At 41.7% G+C, this 19,055-nt stretch overlaps 1 protein-coding gene across 1 annotated transcript in view; it reads left to right on the top strand.

Moving 5' to 3' along the window:
• Positions 1-19,055, top strand: part of CPEB1 (cytoplasmic polyadenylation element binding protein 1) — a 94,567-nt gene that overhangs the window by 29,712 nt on the left and 45,800 nt on the right. The window lies entirely within an intron of this gene.

Below are 19,055 nucleotides of genomic sequence, written 5' to 3'. Positions count from 1 at the left end.
TTAAATACATACAGTATGACTTGGGGTCCTGACTAGGAGGAAAAAAATGTTTCATGTTACTTCACTGAGATGAGACTTCTCAGTAACTATTAAAAATGGCTTGGAGACTTGAGAAAGGAACTGATTTGCCAAAGTAGTTGAGTACTCTCGTGACTTCGGTGTAGGCAAACATGGGGTTAGTATGCTATTGAAAGTTGTATTTATTTATTTGCTAACTGAAGTATAATTCACAGATAAGAAAATACATGTATAAGGACCAGCAGGTGGTGTGGTGGCTAGGGCTGCTGGACTCCCACGTGGCTGACCACAGTTCAAGTCCTGGACCTAGCAGCTTGCTTTCTCACTTTCTCTCTCTGGTCAACCTCAAAAAATAAAATAATAACAATGAATAAAATTGTTTTTTTTTTTTTTTAAAAAAAGAAAGTACATGTAGGTGAAGAACTCCAGTTGCTCTCCAACTGAACACAACCATGTAACCAATACCTAGACCTAAATAGGCTGCTGATTTTAATTTAGAACCAAAGAATCATATAGTTGTAGCCCTACATTGAGTTTGACTGAGATGGTTTTCATTCTTGTTTTATAGGGTCATGAGCAATATTATCACTAAATTATTTAAAAAGCTATTTTAAAACAAAGTTAATACGTTCAGTCCTAGCAAACAGAAGATGACTGAAATTATTCCCAGGAAGTTTAATTACAAAACTTTTTTTTTATGCAATCTTTTTTTTTTTTTTTTTTTGAGATGTTTTTGCTTTAGGGCATGTGCGCTCACCAGAAGGTGAGAGAGACAGAAAGCAAGATATCATCCTCTGGGGGGATGGCCACGCCACAGTCCCTTCTCCTCCATTCTTCTCTTGGGATCTTGAGCATGCACACACACATGCTTGGTGAGAGTTTAAGCCACCAGCTCTGGGACTCAAACTGCAGTCTGCTACATGGGAGTCTAGTGATGTAGCCATTACGCCATCTGCTGGTTCCCAGAATCTTAATATATGGCTTAAACAGTAAAGTAATGAAGATTTAGGTTTTTTGAAGTATACCATACATACAGAAAAGTATGCAGACATAAGTGTACTGGGCAGTTGGTCTCTAACTACTCATACACAGAGGCAAAAAGGAACAATATACTGGAAGCATCCTCTCAACTCTTTTCGTCTCCAACTTGGGAAAGGCAATCATTATGCTAACTTCTAATTACATAAATTAGCTTTGCTTGGTTCTCAAGTTCCATAGATGGAATGGTAAATAGATACTCCTCAGCTACATGAAAAAGACCGACAGTATCAGTAGTTGTCAAGGATGTGAAATATCTGGCACTGACATACCCTACTGATGGGAATGCAGATCGGCCCAACCTCTTAGAAGAATATGTGGTGTTATCTGTTAATTGTGAAGCTAGTCAAACCTAGATATTCTACTCCAGGGATATACTCTTAAGTGACTCAGTACCAGGTTGATACAAAAGAATGTTTATAGGAGCAGTGTTTAACAGCAGAAAAGCTGGAAACAACCCAAATGATGACCGTCTGAACTGATTGAGTTATTCCACATTGTCATATACAGTAATGAATTTAAACATACTGTGATTACATGCAACATGGATGTGTTTCATAAACTAGCCGTAACAATACATACAGCACAGAATCAGAGAGACAGAGGAAAAGGCACCCACATCACGGGCCCCATGCCACGCACCCCAGTGTCAGCCAGCCTGGATCAAGGGCATGCACATGTGTCCTCAGACCTCAGGGAGGACCCAGGATGTGAACCCAGGGCCCCCTCATGGGTTCAGCTGTGCCATGGTTGCACCATGGCCGGGCCCTATTACTCTATATCTGATTAAGAAAATAATTTTCAGAGTTTATGGAGAAGAATTTTTTTTCCCAATCATGAAGTGTTGTTAAAATACCAATTTTGGGACTAGCAGATAACGTAATGGTTACGTTGCTGAACTCCCATGTAGTCAGCTGCAGTTCGAATCTTGGACCCAGTGTTTTAAAACTCATGCTGTGTGCCCAAGAAACCAAGAGGAGAATGGAGGAGAAGGGATTGCAGCATAGCCATCTGCCGCAAGAGGTGATTTCTCGCTTTCTGGCAAACACATGCGCCCTATAGCAAAAAAAAAATCTCTTAAAAAAAAAAAAAAAACACTCAGTTTTTCCCTCTGCATTTATTCATTTTTTTCTACTTTATTCAGTAATTATGGGAATAACATTTGGGAAAGAATATCAAAGTAGTTCATAATATATTTTATTTAGTATAATGCTGGATTTGGTTTGTAAACGTGTCGAGGATTTTTATATCCAGGCATGTAAGAGATTAGCTCATAATTATCCTTCCTTAAAATATCGTTGGTGTCAGAATCATGATAGTCTCTTGAAGCAAATTGGAAAGTTCCGTTTTTTTCTGTTCTTTGGAAAAGCTTTTATAAAATTTAGAATTCTTTCTTAGATTTTGATATAACTTACTGGTGAAGCCATCTGGCCTTGAAGATTTTTTTTTTGTTTTTGAGGGGATATTTTCTTTATTATGAAATCAATTAATAGATACTGAATTATTCCTGTTATATTTCTTTGTGTAAACTTAGTAAGCTGTGTTTTTCAAAGAATTTCTTCTTTTAAATTTTCAAGTTTATTGGCATAGATTTACATGTAGTGGTGTCTTCTAATGTTTTAGAATTAGCAATACTCTTTTAAGAACTTTTTTTTTTTTTTAAAGATTTTTTTTATGTGACCTCTGCCACAGAGAGAGAGTGGGGAGAAAGTGAGAAATCAGCCTCCAGAGGGGACAGGCACATAGATCCCTTCTTTATTTTCTTCTTGACATTTTGGGTATGCATGTGTACATGCACACACGCATGCATGTGCGTCTCTAAAGCTGCGGAGTCTGGGACTCGACCTGCATAGCCAGGTGGGATCCAGACACCTTAATCACCATGCCACCAGCTGACCCCGGTTTTTTCATTTTTTTTAAGAAATTTAACCTTCCCCTTGTTGAATTTCCTCTTAACCTTTTTCCCCTTTCTTGTTAAGGTGTGAACTCCACCAGGCACTTTCAAAACACCAAAACTGCCTTAAGGACAATTGTGATTCCTCCCTTGTTGGGAAGTTAAAAGGAGATATTGAAAAAAAAATCCCTTGGGGAAAATGCTTTACAATGGGTTTAGATTAGCAAACATCCTTTCTGACAACTTCATCTTTTTGAAATGTTAATGATGTCTAGGAATAGTGATCATCTCAAATTCACAACTGCTGTTCTGTATCTGTACATACAAAGGTAGGGTGTGTGCGCGCATGCATAGGCGTGAATCCAGATTTAGAAGAGCTGTGAAGCCAGCTTAGATTCTTTCCCAATGAACATATAAATACAAACTAACCTGTAGTGGTACTGTTCATTTATTTGCGTATTGATCTTTTGAGTTTTATCAGCAATCTGGTTATCTTGGACAGAATGTAATTTAAGTAGCTGTTCTGATCAAAATTCGAGAGAGATCATACTTGTTTAACGTAACTTTTTAATTTTTTTTAAGAGGTTTTTTTTTTCTTTTTCTTTTTTTTTTTTGCCTTAGGGTTCATGTGCTTGCCAGAGAGAGCGAGAGAGAGAGACACACGTACACGGACACACAGAGATAGACACAGTGAAAGGGAAAGTGAGAAATCACCAATCACTCCTCGGGGGATGGATGGCCATGCAAACCCTTCTTCTTCCAGGACTCGGGCACACAGGCACACTTGCCCAGTGTGATTTTGAAGCCATCAGGTCTGGGACTCGATCCATGGTCAGCCATGTGGGAGACCAGTGATGTAACTGCAACTCCATCTGCTGGTCTCTGCTGGTTTCCTGGTTGTCAGGAAAATCATCATGTATATTTCCATGCAAAAATGTGTCATGAATTTCCTGACGATCCAGTAGAACTATCATTGAAAGTGCTTTAAATATTACCTAGTGCTTCGGGAACCAGCAGTTAGCGTAGTGGCTATGTCACTGGACTCCCACGTAGTCGACCGTGGTTCGTGTCCTGGACCCGGTGGCTTAAAACTCACGTCGGGCGCGTGTGTGTGCGTGCCCAAGATCCCGAGAGGAGAATGGAGGAGAAGGGATTGTGGCGTGACCATCCCCCCTGGGGGGTGATTTCTCGCTTTCTGTCTCTATGTCTCTCTCTGTCTGTCTGGCGAGTGCACGAGCCCTATAGTGAAAACCTCTCAAAAAAAAAAAAATTACCTAGTGCTTAGAAAAAAGTATAATAAAGTTTTCTGTGGGGTATTTACTTTTTTTTTTTTTAAACACCTTGTAGAGGACAGTAAGTATGGCTTAATGATACAAAGAAAAAAACTACAGGATAACTCAAAAGAGCAAAAATATGAACTGAAAATTGACAGCTACTGGCTATTTTTAATGCTGGTAGGAAAAAAACATTCTTTGGCCAGCTAGTAAAAAAGGACTTTTGAAAATTTGATTAACAAGATATTTGAAAAGCCCAAGGAAATTATAATCGCTACTCTATAGTATGACAGGAACTCTGTTACAAATTTTCTCAAGTCTTTTTCCTTCATAGCATTTCACCCAATAAATACAGTTTAGCACTTGTGTGATTATTACTATTATTTTTACACTAGACTTATAAATTCATAAAGGCAGGAATTGTAGCTGTTTTACCCCACTTAGCATATCCCTGTTGCCTAGCTAGTGCCTGACACATAAGGCTCTCATGTATGACTATGTATGACTTTCTTTAACTCTATCACATTGGCAGAACTTTAAGTTAGATAGTACTGGAGCCAGTAGGTGACATGGTGGTTAAGGCACATGGCTGACCACAGTTGGAGTCCCATACCTGGTGATTTGCTTTCTCTCTCTCTCTCTCTCTCGTGTCAAATAGTAATAATGAATAATAAATAAAATTAAATGATTCTTTTTTTTTTTTTTTTTTAAATACCTCTTTCTGGGACAAGCAGTTGACATAATGGCTTCATTGCTGGACTCCCATATATTCGACCTTGGTTCGAGTCCCAGACCTGATGACTTAAACTCAACGCTGGGCACGTGTATCAAGATCCCGAGAGGAGAAGGGATTGTGGCATGACCATCCTCTTGGGGAGTGATTTCTTGCTTTTTGTCTCTCTGTCTCTTTCTGTCTTTCTGACAAGCGCATGCGCCCTATAGCAAAAACCTTTAAAAAAATATATATTTTTCTCTCTCTCCCTCCTACTCTGTCTCTCTACAAAATAAAGTTGGATAGTACCAATGTTTGTAAAAGTATTCATAACATGCTTTAAAAATGGTGGAAAAGGAATAACTGTTAAAACTATGAATTCAGAGAAAAGTATTATTGAAGACTAGAATAGTTGCAAGGATATGACTTTTTACCCAAATTTTACTCAATATTTTTTAATAATCAAGTTTCATAATAAAATGTAAAATTATGCAAAGGACATAGGTAGAGGTAGGGTCATGGTTTAGGAATGGGATCTGGTGGTAGTTGTGTGACCTCGGTTAAATTATATCATCTTTTTTTGAGCCTTGCCTTCGGTACTTCTAAAAGGGGCACAGTTTGCCAGCATTTCCTGTAGAGTGGTTTTGAGGATTGTGGTGATGGTACCTAATTCCTCTTGAATCTCTAAAATAAGTTTTTCGTGCTTGCTTTTACCCACTTGAGGAAGTAGGGAGTGTGATTTTTTTCATTTAATTTCTGAGAGCCTTGGTCTGCGTGGTACCATCCCCATCTACTGGAATGTCAGGGCTTTGCTGCCAAAAGCTTAAGGGTGATGGTATCTTGATCACGGGATCATTTCATTTTGGGGTGTGTGCTGGTTTCCAAATTTAGGTGTTTGATATCTTTTTGACTGAACAACTCAGTTGTGGGTGGGATGAAGGGAGGGACTGTACAGAGATCAAGAGTTAAGGCTTCTAGAATTAGCAGTAAGAAGGATGTTTTTACTGTAAAATGAGATGCTTGGGCTAAGTGGATTCTAATTTTTAGTTTAGCGTATGTTTTATTTATTGATAAAAAAAATTCTTTTAATGGTCAGAGGGCCCTCACCAGAGACAGTGGTTTTGAATGGAGTGTAGTCACATCATAATCCTTTTTTCTCTGTTTCTTTACTTCATCAGGATTTGGGGTGTGTATGCCACACACGTATGTTTTTCAAGCCTAATGTGTTGAGGCTGGGACTTGAACCAAAATCAACCATGGTACACTGATCCCATGGTACACTGTGCTTTGGAGCTGATCGATGTGTAAATTTTAAATTTAAACCTAATTTCATTAATTTTTTAAAAATTTACTGTTACTATTATTTTTAATTTGATCAGCGAGAGGCAGAGAGAGAGGGGAAGCGAGAAACCAAGCCTCCAGGTACAGAACTCAAACCAAAGTCACCCAGTGGGAGCCCAGGACCTTAAACACCACTCCACCTGCCAGCCCCAAACTTAATTTCATTTTGACATTGAATTCCTAATATCAAATTGGAAAACTTCTTTTAATATAGGCATTTATTTGCAAACATTAAAAATTCACTTTATTTAGAAAATATTAAATCTGAGCTACTTCACACTGTTCAACAACTTGTATTTCTGTTACAATATGTGTATTGTCAAAAATGTTAAAAATAGAAGGGAAAAAAATCGTATGTAATTCCACTACCCAGAGATAACTACTGTTAACATTTTGATGTGTATTCTCAGGAGTGTGTGTGTGTACCAGCAATCTTTCTGAGCGGCCAGCATGTGGCGTGGTGGTTAGGGTGTTTGGTTAACTGTGGGTTTAAGTCCCAGATCTGGTGGCTTGCTTTCTCAATTTTTCTCTCTCTGGTCTCTCTCTGGTGAACACACATGCCCTGTAGCAAACTAAAAATAATAGTGATGATAGATAAAGTTAAGTAAGTCTTTTTTTTTTTTAAGAAATCTTTCTGAACACAGCATATCTTTCTGTGTCAGTAATTTCTTTATCTTTTTCACGGTTAATAGCATTTTATTGTGTAGATAGATGTATAGATGTATTTAGGGACTCTAAACCTAATTTAGGAGGTCCAATAACTTAGACAATAAAAACTTAAATCTAGGGATCAGCAGATGGTGTGATGGTTACATTGTTGGACTCCCACATAGTTGACTGCAGTTCAAGTCCTGGACCCTGCGACTTAAACATGCTGGGTGCCCCACGTCCCGAGAGAACAGAGAAGGAGGAATTGCAATGTGGCTATCTCCCTGGCGGGGAGGGTGATATCTCATTTTCTGTCTCTCTGTCTCTTTCTGTTGTCAAGGATGTGGAGAAATTTGAATACTTACATTCATGCATTGCTGGTAAGAATCTAAATAAAATGACACAGCTGCTATAAAAAAAACCAACAGTATAGTGCTTCATAAAAAAAAAAAAAACAACACATAGGACTACCATACGATCCAGCAGTGCTACTTCTGGGTATATGGTCAAAAGAGTTGGGAGCTAAGACTCGAACACACACTTGTATACCAGTGTTCATAGCAGTGCTGCTCACAGTGGCTGAAAGGTAGAACCAACCCATGTGTCCATCAGCAGATGGATGGATAAACAAAGCGTTCTATGTACCTACCTACAATAGAGGTTAGCCTTAAAAGGGAGGGAAGTGATGATACGTGCTGCAACGTGAATGAACTCTAAAGACTGTAAGCGAAGTAAAATAAGCCACACATAAAGGACAAGCAGTATAGAATTTCTCTTAACATGACATCCTTCAAATAGTCAAACTGATAGAGACAGAAAGTAAAATAGAGGTTACCAAGAGCTGGGAGGTGAGTGAGCAGTGGGGAGTTAGTGGATTTTTTTTTCTTTAATTTGCTGTAGGGTGGGTACACTAGCTGGAGAGAGAGGGGGAGAGGGAATGTGAGAAAGCATCCCTGGAGGGATGACCACACTGCTTCCTTCTCCTCTACTCTCTTGTTGGGATTTTGGGCATGCACACATGTGCCTGGTATGAGCTTCAAGCCAAGCCTGGATCTTGAACTACACAGTCAGCTCTGTGGAATCCAGCTGCCTTACCTACTGTTCTACCTGGCTGATGTGAGAGTGAGTGAGTGACTGAGTCTGTTTGTTTTTAAGGTTTTTGCTATAGGGTGTATGCACTCTCTGGAGAGTGACAGTAAAAGAGAATGTGAAAAATTACCCCTGGGAGCAGGTGGTCATGCTCCAATCTCTTCTCCATTCTCCTCTTGGGATTTTGGGCACATACGCACACATGCCCGTCATGATTTTCAAGATGCTGGGTCCAGGACTAGAACCACCATCAGCCATGTTGTAATCCAGTGCTTTAACCACTTCGCCACATGCTAATGGGTACAGAATTTCCATTTGGGATGAACATTCTGGAGGTGAAGCGTGGTGATGGATGCACAAAAGTGTGAATGTACTTAATGTCTCTGAATTGTGTACATTTATAATGTTTTAAGCAATGGATTTTGTTGTGTGTATTTTGCTTTGATAAAAGATTTTTCTTAAGCATGCCCCTTGCATATTTAACTTAATATGTAAATTTTTTTCATAACTGAAAGTGTATCGAGTGGATTTGCAGTAGTAGAGAGATGATGATATCATCTATTTAAAAATAGGTAAAGCAGTTCAGTAGTGGGAAAATTTTTATTATTCCTGTTCTTCTTTACTCAAGTATTTCTAGTCCACTTTTTCCAGAGTTTTATCCTAACATAGTATTTCTGCTTAATAATTTTTGTTGATCATACTTCTCTGCAGTAAGAAATCAGAATTTCACATTTTCTGTGAAAGAGTATACATGGTCTGAATTGCTATTGATTGTAAGACAGTTGAAAATTGGTAAGGCAATTGATTAAGATAATCTAAATATTATAAGTTTTGATAAAACTATTCATTTAATAATTGCTTGTTGGAAGTGCTGCCTTTTTTTTTGGAAGTGTTTCTTAATGAGATAAACAAGGCCTTTTTAAAACTCATGTAATTTTGGATTGACTCACTTATTGCTGGAATGACTCAGAGTTTTCAACACCAAATATATTTCTATTCTTTCGTTTTTATAGATTTTGTGCTCTAAATAAAACCTGTTCACATAAAACAAATAGATGGGGAATGAAGCAGTATCACTTCATTTATTTTTTATTTTTATTTTTTATTTTTGGGAGAGGTTTTTGCTATAGGGCGCGTGCGCTCGCCAGACAGAGAGAGACATAGAGACAGAAAGCGAGAAATCACCCCCCGGGGGGATGGTCACGCCGCAATCCCTTCTCCTCCATTCTCCTCTCGGGATCTTGGGCACGCACGCACACGCGCCCAGCGTGAGTTTTAAGCCACCGGGTCCGGGACACGAACCGTGGTCGACTACGTGGGAGTCCAGTGACATATCCATTACGCTAACTGCTGGTTCCCAACTTCATTTATTGAACTCTTTGAATTCTCTGAAAAAAAAAAATCAATCATCTGTCATAATTTTTAGTTCTCTACTTGCTGGCAGTTCATTCACTCTTTCATATTTGTTGAAAAGGAACTGGATACCATATAATTTGTGAAAAGTTTTGTTACCTAGTCATATCAGACACTGAATTACTCAGTTTCTGGGAATGCTTTATCAAGATTTCAACTAACAATATTTCTTTTTCATTTCCAGATACTTTAACTTAGTATATTAAAAAGATTGAGAGCAATTCAAATATTGCTAGCTTAAAAACACACCTTTGCCAATACATTATTTATTATTTTTTTGAGAGGTTTTTTGCTATAGGGCGCATGCGCTCGCCAGACAGACAGAGACAGACAGAGAGACAGAAAGCGAGAAATCACCCCCCAGAGGGGATGGTCATGCCGCAATCCCTTCTCCTCCATTCTCCTCTTGGGATCTTGGGCATGCACACACACGCGCCCGGCGTGAGTTTTAAGCCACCAGGTCCGGGATGCGAACCGCGGTCGACTACGTGGGAGTCCAGCGACGTAGCCATTATGCTAACTGCTGGTTCCCCCCAATACATTATTTTTAAAAAATTTTATTTATCACTATTATTTCCTTCTTAATTTCACCAGAGACAGAGAGAATGAGAATGAGAAAGCAAACCACTAGGTCTGGGACTCGAACTGCAGTTGGCCATGCAGGAATCCAATGCCCCAACCATTGCACCACTTCCTGACCCCACTGATACACGATTTGTATAATGTTCTTTTTAGTTTGCTGTAAAGAACATGTGCTCTTCAGAGAGAAAGAGGGAAAATGACAAATCAACCCCAGGATAGGATGGCCATACCCCGTCCCCTTTCATCTGTTCTCCTTTTAGGATTTTTTACACATACCTGGCGTGTTTTTTAAGCCACCAGAGCTGGGATCAAACTGCACAGTTGGCCTTGTGGGATCCGGCTGCCTTACCACCACACCACCAGCTGGCCCTCTATAGCGTTCTTTATTTGTGATATAGTGTATGCATGCTCGGGCAAGGGAGAGAAGAAGAAGCGGAACAGAAAAGAGAGAGGAGAGGACCCTCCACAGGTCTGGTCATGCTGTGATCGATCCCTTTTTTCCATCCTCCAGTCCGTCAAATCCCGGGCACCCAGGATATTTCAGACTTTGTAATGGCCGTGTGTTTTAGCACTGCAGTTCACGTGCTACCAACTGTGACACAGACTGCGCCTTGTAATGATTTCTGTCTTACTACTAGCTTCTCGTGTGTTTGTCAAAACTCTGGACCTACAGATCTAGGTTATTTTGGTCACAGAAAATATCTACCATAAAACCAAATTTAATAAACTCAGTTCTTATTGTCAAGCTAGCTGGTTTAGTCAGAAATGCTTTTTGTCAGAAGAAGTTTGACTTCAATTTTTTTTTTTTTTTTGAGGTTTTTGTCTTAGGGCATGTGCACTCGTCAGAGAGAGACAGACAGACTTAGTGAGAGGGAAAGTGAGAAATCACCCCTCCAGGGTAGATGACCACATTGCAACCTCTCTTCTCCATTCTTCTCCCAGATTGTGGGCACACACACATGTACATGACTCCTGGCAAGAATTTTAAGCCATTGGGTCCAGGACTTGAGCTGCAGTTGGCCATGTGGGAGTCCAGCGGCATTACCACTATGCCCTCTGCTGGCCCCATGTTTACAACTTTTTTTGAGGTTAAGTTCACATGCAGTGAAACAGATCTCAGTTGTATCTTGAACAAATTGCATGTCGGACAAATGTATACACCTGACACCCATCAAAATGGACACCAAAACCATAACCTCAGAAGGTTCCCTGTGCCCCTCCTCAGTCCGGTCCCAACTATCTCCCAAACACCTGAGTGTTTTTCACCATCTTGTTAGTTTTGTCTGTTGTAGACATTCAAATAAATCGAATCATAAACATATATTCATGTCAGTTTTCTTTCAACTGAGAGATCATCCATGTTGTTGCATGTGTCAGTAATGTCTTTATTACTGAGTAGTGTTGCGGTACGTGAATACACCATATGTTCTTCTCCTGTGGATAGTCTTGGAGCATATCCAGGTTTTGGTGATTACAGAGAAAGCTATCACCATTCTTGTACAGCTCTTTCTGTACACATAGGCGCTCATTCCTCTGAGCTGAGTTCCTAGAAGAACTGCTGAGTCATACAATAGTAGGTGCAATTATAAAGACATCGGTTGAACTTTTTTCCAAGTGGTTGTACCATTGTGCAGTAATGTATAGAAGTTCTGACTGACCAAATGTTGAAAAAATATGGAGCAGTGTTTTTTAATTTGAGCCATCTGGTAGATGTGTAGTAGTATCTCATTGTGGTTTTTAACTTAGATTTGGTGATGACTAATTATGTTGAGCACTTTCTCAAGTTCTTTTTTTAAAAATATTTTTGTTATAATGTGCACTCATACATTGATATTATTTATTCATACTTTCTAAAAAGCATATGTATTTAATATAGCTTATCAACCTGTAGTTAAATACCCTAAATGCAATTACTTAGCTTTCAGTGCTAATGCACGAGTCTCTTTACATTAAATCAAAATAGGGGCCAGGAGGTGTCATCGTGGCTAAGGTGCTGGACTTCCACATGAGTGACTGTGTTTCAAGTCCCCAGACCTGGCAGTTTGCTTTTTCACTTTCCTTCTCTCTCTGGTCAACTTCAATTAAAAGATAAAGTAAAAAGAATGATAATGAAGAAAAATAAAATTTTTAAAATAATTATTTCATTTTATTTTTGCTTTTTAAATTTTGACCAGAGAAAGAGGGAGAAAGGGAAAACGAGAAAGCAAGTCTTCAGGTTCAGGACTCAGACTGCAGCTGGCCATGTGGGAGTCCAGTGCCCTAAACACCACACCACCTACTGGCCCCTAAATAATTGTTTAAAAAAAAAATCAAAATAGTTCAATACCCTTTACCTTAAAAACAAATCAGAATAATCCAATACCTGTTTTAAATTAGAGATGGTTAGATGCAGGTATAAGGATTGTGAGTTAATACTTTTTAATTAAATTGCAATTTTTAGTAATTTTTTTTCAATATCTTTTTGTTTCTTTGTCTAGATTAGTCTGCTTTAAGCTCTGAGTAGCATCTTGGAATCCAATATTTAACTGTAATACCTTCTTGAAATCTTCTAGAACATCATCAAAAGATCCCAGCCTACTTATCAGCCCTCGGTTATAATATGGAACTTGGAAGCTGGGTTGGATTTCTGTGGAAGATGTGTAGTTCTCTGTGGCTTCTTAAAACTAACCCTGAATGGGACCAGCAGTTAGAGTAATGGCTATGTCGCTGGAATCCCATGTAGTTGACCGCAGTTCGTGTCCTGGACCCAGTGACTTAAACTCACACTGGGCACGTGTGCGTGTGTGCCCAAGATCCCGAAAGGAGAATGGAGGAGAAGGGATTGCGGCGTGGTCATCCCCCCCACGGGTGATTTGCTTTGTGTCTCTCTGTCTCAGTCTTTCTGGTGAGCGCACGTGCCTTATAGCAAAAACCTCTCAAAAAAAAAAAAAAAAAAAAAAGCACTGAAGTACTCAGTTTGCCTCCTGTCATCATGTGCAGTGAACAGATAGATCCTCAGGGCTCAGGGCTGTATTCATGATGTTTGCCTTATTTCCAAAAAACGCAGCAAATCTTTGGTCCCAAACTGGTTCCTAAGTCAGTTGTCCAAGGATAAGAGGTACTTGCTCTTTGTTACAATGGATTCTTAAGTTTTTATTGACTGTCCTCATGAATTCCTTTTTTAATTTTTGTGCCTTTTATAACTGGGTTAAGTATTTATTTATTTATTAAAAAAAATAAACTTGCAGCATGACAAATAGATATCAGAGAGAAGAGAGGAGGAAAAGTGAGAAAGCAAGCTGCCAGGTCTGGGACTCAAACCATGGTCAGCCATGTAGGAGTCCAGCACATTAACCCCCTGCTGACCCCAAGGTTAGTTTTTTTTTCACATTGGAGTCAAGGTTTCTTCTATACTCTAGTCTTTTGTCAGATGGTTGCTGATACTCTGTCACATTTTGTTTCTTGCATAATCATTTTTTTATTACTTTAAAATTTAATATATTATTATTATTTTTTAATTTGACCAAAGAGGGAGAGTGAAAAAGCAAGCCACCAGGTTTGAGACTTGAACCACGGTTGGCTATGTGGGAATCCAGTGCTTTAACTATCATGTCACCTGCTGGCCCTCACCTAATTATTTTCTTAATAGTGTACTTATGAACAGAAGTTTTGATTTTATTATATCTGATTTATACAAATTTTCTCTAATGATCATAACTTTCTTCTACATAAGAAACTCCTGCTTCTCTGTACCCCTCCACCCCCCATCAGATTACAGAGATATTTTCTTTTTTCTTTTTTTTTTTTTTTAGTTATTTAATTTTACTTATTATTATAAAATTTGCTGTAGGGCATGTAAACTCATCAGCGAGAGAGAAGGAAAGTGAGAAAGGAGCTACCAGGTCCGGGACTCGAATTGCAGTTGGCCATGCAGGAGTTCAGTGTCTCAACCACCATGCCACATGTTGGCCCTCAGAGCCATTTTTCTAAGAGAAGATTTATAATAAGCATGTGGGTGCCTCTTTGCCAACAGTGCCGTTAAAATGGTCTTGACAGTTGTCTGACATTTGCATGCTTACTCCTTCTCTTTAAGCTGCCTAAACTGAGTTTTCAAAATAAGCATTTTTGGTTTTCTTGATTTGGGGGAAGAAAATAGTATCCACATTCTATTTACAAATACTTCCATAAAAATGATGCTTTAGGGGCCAGCATGTGGTATGGAAGTTAATGCAGCTGGATCTCTCATGGCTCAATGTGAGGTTCAAGTCCTGGATCAGTGGCTGAGAATGAAAGAGGAATTGTGGCATGCCCATCACCTCTGGGGAGTGGCTTCTCACTCTTTCTCTGGCAAGTGCATGCATCCTCTAGCTAACAAACAAAAAGAAACGCTACTTTATGAGCTCGTTAAAACTTTAAGGACTGGGACTAGCAGGTGATGTTGTGGTTCAGGTATTGGACTCCTACATTATCGACCACAGTTTGAGTCCCAGACCTGGTGGTTCAAAACTCACACCAGGCGCATGTTTATACATGCCCAGCATCCCAAGAGGAGAATGGAAGAGATTGCAGAGTGGCCATCCTCCCGGTGGATGATTTCACACTTTCTGTCTGTCTCTTGTGTCTCCAGTGAGCACATATGCCCAATAGCAAAAATCTCTCTTAAAAAAAAAAAAAAATCCAGTAGCTGCCTTTATCTTCACATACATTAACAGTTCATCATCAGCCTGTCTTTACCAACATTGTCCATCAACATGCAGAATTATCATTACAAATACCACATTTTTATAGTTTCAGGTAGATGCAATTTTATAGTCTGTTTATGTCATTTAACATATTTCCCCTTTTCCCAGCTCCTCCCGCCTTTTCTGTGCCCTTCTCCTCCTCGCTCTCTCATCCCTGCCCTTGACTCTGGGATTTCATTAACTCTGGTTTCTGGTTTGTCTTGGGTCCTTTAACAGATTATTGCCTGTTTAAAACCTTACAAAGATTCCCTAAAGTGTGCCTGAGTAAGATTTATATTCTGACCTTAGTTCTTCTGGCATGGCTAGCCCCAATACACCTAACGTATGCTCTTCCCCTGTCACCTCCTCAAAACTGGATGGTTCTTTTTTCAAGGATTAGCTTATGGTGTGTCTGCTCTGGGGAGCCTTTTCCAGTGCAGCCATCCCAGGTCTCCCTCAGACCTTGACTGATTTGTCGAAGTCACCCCCTGCCTTACAGCGGAGCCCTTACAACACCTGCCTGGATGGTTTCACAAGTGACTCTTGTTTTGTCTTGCTTCTCCTGCTTGTCAGGTGCTCAGGAATGACACCTGCAGAGGACCATGGGCAATTTCAAGCTTAGTTTTGGTGGTAGAGGAGTTCACAGAGTTAGATAAACTGATTCTTGTCAGTCTGAGGGTAGACAGGGTTAGAGTTTGAGGCCATAGCACTCCAAGCCCTGGAGCCAGAGTCTGGCTCTCTTGTCTGCACTGTGAGCCTACGCGGAGATGCTCTCTTTTACAGCGTGGCAAACTTGAGTTAGTTTAGTTATTTCCCTGAGTTCTTTAGTTGTTAAGAAATTTGGGGGAGCTGGCCTTGTGGCCTAGCAGTTAAGGGAGCTGGATCTCCCATGGCTTGACTACATTGTTCAAATCCCAGACCCAGCAGTCTAAGAACCTTGTGAGATATGTTTGTGTCCCCCAGATCCTGAAAGGAGGGATCATTGGAGGAGAAGGGATTGCAGCAACCATGCCTCCGTTGGGTGGTGTTTTCTCCCTGTGCCCCTCCCTCTTTGTCTTTCTCTGGCAGGCACTTGTGCCCTCTGGCAAAATTTTTTTAAATGGGGCACGAGAAAATAACTAAGAAACTTAATTGGAAACTGTATAGATTTTGATAATAGAAGCTTATAGGAGAAAGCACTTGAGACATTGTTCAAATAGATTGTTTTAGAATGAGAATTAGCACTTCAGCCTAATCCTGTTACCAGCTTTTAGGATCTTCTGAGTGCCTAGTTAGTTCTTGGCCAAGGAGCATAAATACCATCCAGTATAAGGAGCAAGTGCCCGTCCAGCATCAGTTCTGAGTTTAATAAGTCTGAGAGCTTTTACTGATCAGCCTTTGCTGATCGTACCGTTCGACTCATTGCACGTTAGCTTGCAATGAGGGTTTACTTCTCAGACTTCCTTCAGTGCATAGTGAAAAGCTGGAGAAGGAGTAAGTCTGGAGAGATGGGATCAGGAAACTATTACAAAGGAGGCTTTTCGAGTAAAATGAATTTCTCTCTCTCTCTCTCTCTTTTTTTGGTCAAAAGGTGGGTATGCTTGCTAGAGAGAGAAAGGGAGAAAGCACCCTCAGGGGGGTGTGGTCATGCCACATTCCTCTTCCCTCCATTTTCTCCTCTTGTAAAGATTTGGGATCTGCATGCACAAGAACTGGGTGTGGTTTTCAAGCCACTGGTGCCAGGATTGAGACCGCTGTGGGCCATGCGGGTACCGCTCCCAGTACACAGCACTGTGGGGCTGGCTCTGAGTAAGAGGATCTGGGAACAGCGCCTCAGTGGGGATAGTGCCTGTGTGTTCTGACACGGCCCGCTTAGTCCTGCGGCGATTATGGACCGCTTGTCCCTTTCTCTCAAAGCCTCCCAGTTGGGATGATAAATCACATGGTCACACTACCTAGGTGCTGTTTGATGCTCACAAAATAACTGAAAACCAGCTGTTGTTGCCACTTTACAGGTGACGGAGGCTCAGAACTTGGCAGTTGCAGACGCAGACCTAGTGAGCACAGCAAAGCCTCTCAGGCTTCTGAGGCTATGTGATTTTTCCCTGCCCTCCACACTAAGGGTTTAATGGGCTTTGCCACCATTGATTTTTGGCTCCAGGGAAGGAATCCAGTGGTGGTGTTGCAAACCTTTATCTGAAAGAATCAGTGTATTGGGGGCTCTTTGGCAAAGGATAAAGGTGTAGTCTGTCGCAGGGATTTTGGATACAAAGTGGAGTTCTCCTGCGTGTGGATCCTCAGAAGCTTATGGCCGTCTGGTCCTCCAGTGGTTAAACAGACTTGTTGCTCCAGCCTAGTTCCTTTCAGCTTGGAAGGGAAGGTTGTGGTAGTTGTATAGATCAGACGTGTGTGTGTGCATACCTATTAATTTTTTTTTAGGAGAGATTTTTTTTTTTTTGCTATAAGGTGTGGGCGCTTGCTGGAGAGACAGAAAGTGAGAAATCATCCTCCTACCCCCGGCCGCTGCCCTCCCAGTGGGGATGGCCACACTGCAGTCCCTTCTCATCCATTCTCCTCTTCGGATTTTGGGCACGCAAGCCCACGCACCCGATGTGAGTTTTAAGCCACCAGGTGCAGGACTCCAACCGCCCATGACATCATCTACTGGTCCCAACATACCTGTTAACTCTTAAAGTGCCAGATCAGTTCCAGAGGCTTAGGCTGGGCCTGTGAGTCAGTGTTTATAACACATTTCTGCTGCTGATGTTGCTGGTTTGCCATATTATACTTCAAGTAGCAGGGGCATAGTTGGCGATTGGATGCTCTCTGGCGGGATAGGGAGTAGCACTGTATACGCAGATGCCCTGATTTGGGGGAAGGCATGGGCTGCTTCTGTACATAGCTGTTCTCAGACCAGAGTAGAAGGGATTATGTAAATACCTGGTTTAGGGGAAATAGGCACCTAAATATGGATGTCTTTAGATGAAGCAAGATGCTTTTAAAATTAATGCATATGAGTTAATTTAGGAACCTGTCCTTAGCTTGGGGGAAGGGTGGGCGTAGAGCCTGGGTTAGGGTGGCAGTGTGGGTGAGCTCTTGGCCGCCTGTGCATGGTGGACAGGACTTTGACAGACACACGGAGCAAGCAGAGCATCTACAGACAGATGGGAGTAACGTGGATGGATGACACAGCAACAAAGCTACTAAAAAAATTTTTTTTAAATCCTCCAAAGGGAGGAGTCCCTCCCACTGGCTGATCGTTTTCCCTCTAGACTCTGCCCAAGTAGCTGTGGACACGGGGTGCTGCGGAGACTGTGGCCAGTTGTCCTTCCGTCTAACATCGTAACCCCTCGCCTGCCACTCAGACCCTGACGTGGTCCCAGGTGGCAGCTTCCTGTATCTGCTTGCTTCTGCAGCAAAGGGGGCAGGCCCTGGAGTGCTTCCAGGCTGCCTGCCGGGGCCGGGGCCATCACTGTGCCTTCCTTCATCAGTGACTGGAGGTCATGTTGGCAAAGGACTGACCGAAGCAGGAGGAGACGTTGGTGATGAGGAAATAAGGGGCGCACCAGCAGCTGGACTTCATTAAATGAATTTTGTTGCTGGAGCTGCGAGTGGTCACAGAAATAGAGCTACAGTCCTGGGCAGAGCAGGGCCAGGGCCCAGCGCAGGGCCAAGGCATCAGTGGCCTTCACAGCTGGCCCGCATCGCCCTGAGGGCTCCTGGAGGGGCGAGAAAAACAGCATTGACAGAGCTGGGTGATGTAAGCTCCTGAGCTGGTGTTTTTGATGGAACACAATACTTTGGAGACCGCTTTCCTTGTTTTGGTCCGTCACACACTGCTTCGGGAGTGTTTCCTGTCTGTGCTGCAGTTGCAGGAGGGTGGGGAGGAGCCCAGCCAGTACAGCTACTCATCCTGCTGGAGTGGGGGCGCCTGTGAACAGGGGTCATCCTCGTGAGGGAAGGTCTCATCCTGGCATGTGGGTTGTGGCTGTGTCCTGGAAGAGGCACCTGAGACAGCCCGGTGACTCCCCTCCTTCCCCCAAAGTTGACCCCTTTTCTCTGTGATCAGCTGTTGCAGACAAGCCTGGAGCACCCGGTGCTGCTCCCCAGGGCCCGGCGCGGTGTTTTTCTGAAGGTGATCCTATTCCTCAGTGGTGAGCGCTGCTGTGTCAGGGTACTGCTCAGGGGCCTCTTGGAGCACATGGATTTCTGCTAGCAGGATTGTGAAGCCGTGCATTGGGCTGCAAAGCCAGGGCTTGAGCCAGCAGCTGGAGAGAGTCCAGGACTAGAGTGTTTTTGGGTTTGGGGGTGGAGAGCGGAGGGAGGGAAGGGAGGGGCGGGAGGGCAGAGCCAAACAGGCAGCAGCC

Source organism: Tupaia chinensis, unplaced genomic scaffold (genome assembly GCF_000334495.1).
Source record: "Tupaia chinensis unplaced genomic scaffold, TupChi_1.0 Scaffold000359_1, whole genome shotgun sequence".
NCBI classification, from domain to species: Eukaryota; Metazoa; Chordata; class Mammalia; order Scandentia; family Tupaiidae; genus Tupaia; species Tupaia belangeri.
Note: the sequence above shows the minus strand (reverse complement) of the source record. Positions and strands in the feature narration are given on the sequence as shown.